The following is a 1,296-nucleotide window of genomic DNA, read 5'->3' on the forward strand; positions in this document are numbered from 1 at the left end:
CTTCAAACCTTCTCTTCTCTTCCTTTTCTTTTTCTCTCATTTTTTATTATAATTCTCGGCATCTTTTATGGATTGGCCTTGAATGGGAATTATAAATCTTTCTAGTTTTTGTAATTCGATCTTTGAATCCTATTAACATGAAAAAGAGACAAATTTATTTACCATATGACCAGGTCAATGTTAAATAAAAGGGTAAATTTTTCTATATGGTCATTGTGTGGTATAAATGGAAAATTAAATAGTTTCCATTGGTAGCTAGTTTTAGAATTTTATTTTTGATAATATTAAAGACAAAAAAAAGATAAAATTTGTCTTATTTAATATTTANNNATATTAAAAAAATAAATTTTTATTGTTTTTAATTAATTTATTTTAATTATCAAACATTTTAATTTTATTTTATAATTAGAAAACAGAGAGGTATTCGTAGTTATCGAGGTACCTAAATGAGTAACTCAAGTAATGTTGTAGGCTTGTAGCTGTTGACTACTTGTTGTGGGGAAATAAAATTAAATAAATAAATTACACAAATATGTGGTACTAAAAAGAGAAAACAACAATGGTGGTGGGTCCCATGTGTTGTCCTAGAAGTTCCATAGATTTGTTAAGCTTTTGTGATGGCGGCTCAATTCTAGGAAGGCTTCCCGCTAATGTCGGTTAACCAATGCTAACAGTATCATGCATGATTCATGACTATGTATCTTTCTCTTAAAGTAAAAACTAAAGTCTAAAACAAATAAATGAACCTGTTATAATATTAATTTTAATACTGAATGCATGAAGAGTGGAGACTAGAAACGATTTAATGGTGACTTATGGAATTCATTACAGTCAACATGAAAAACCAGTAATCAACTAGTTGCAATAAATTATTTGGTGCATTGTGTAAGAAGAACCTACACATGCATATGCTTATGGAAGTTGATTCTGCTAAAGTCATTGGCTGGAATTAAAAGAGAAGTTTCTGTGTCTTCTTTTATAAAATACTGCAATTTAATTGGAGGCTGGAATTGAATTTTGAGAATTTCATAATAAGCTTACTCCACTTTCTACTGTTTACACATATATTCTCTCCTACCAAAATTTCTACTCCCAAAGCATAATACTTTTTGAGTTTGGCATAGCATCCTAAGTTACTTTGTCTATATTGTTAAATAGTAATTCTCCTAGAAATACTTTGTAAATGGACAACTTTGCATTTACATCCAAAAATAAATGTAGTTAATCTAATCCTATTGGGAATAACAGGATAATTTAATTTATTGCATGATGGGAGTGTATAATTAAGCCAAATTG

The sequence above is a fragment of the Arachis duranensis genome, unplaced genomic scaffold, assembly GCF_000817695.3.
Source record: "Arachis duranensis cultivar V14167 unplaced genomic scaffold, aradu.V14167.gnm2.J7QH unplaced_Scaffold_232525, whole genome shotgun sequence".
Classification (NCBI taxonomy): Eukaryota; Viridiplantae; Streptophyta; class Magnoliopsida; order Fabales; family Fabaceae; genus Arachis; species Arachis duranensis.